Source organism: Physeter macrocephalus, chromosome 15 (genome assembly GCF_002837175.3).
Source record: "Physeter macrocephalus isolate SW-GA chromosome 15, ASM283717v5, whole genome shotgun sequence".
Classification (NCBI taxonomy): domain Eukaryota; kingdom Metazoa; phylum Chordata; class Mammalia; order Artiodactyla; family Physeteridae; genus Physeter; species Physeter macrocephalus.
Window position 1 is genome coordinate 63,566,018 of NC_041228.1, and position 410 is coordinate 63,566,427.

The following is a 410-nucleotide window of genomic DNA, read 5'->3' on the forward strand; positions in this document are numbered from 1 at the left end:
GGTCCAGGAAGACCCCACATGCCGCGGAGCGGCTGGGCCCGTGAGCCATGGCCGCTGCGCCTGCGCGTCCGGAGCCTGTGCTCCGCAAAGGGAGAGGCCACGGCAGTGAGAGCCCCGTGCAGCGCAAAAAAAAACAAAAAAAAACAAAACAACACTGTGTATGTGCAAGCATGGTCTCTCTTCGCTTTATTTTCTTAGTCAGGTTTATATACCCTAAGTGATTACATCATCAGGTGTTTAACTAAAACCTCAGAAGATATTTATAATAGATTGTACCTAATATTTCTAGATGTACTTTTAAAGTAATTCTAAAGGTTCTCAAAACATCATTGTTTTTTCTTAGAGTAGGTTCAATCCGTACTAATAACAAAGCCAAGCTAATATGTAACAAGCCATTAAAAGAAACTATG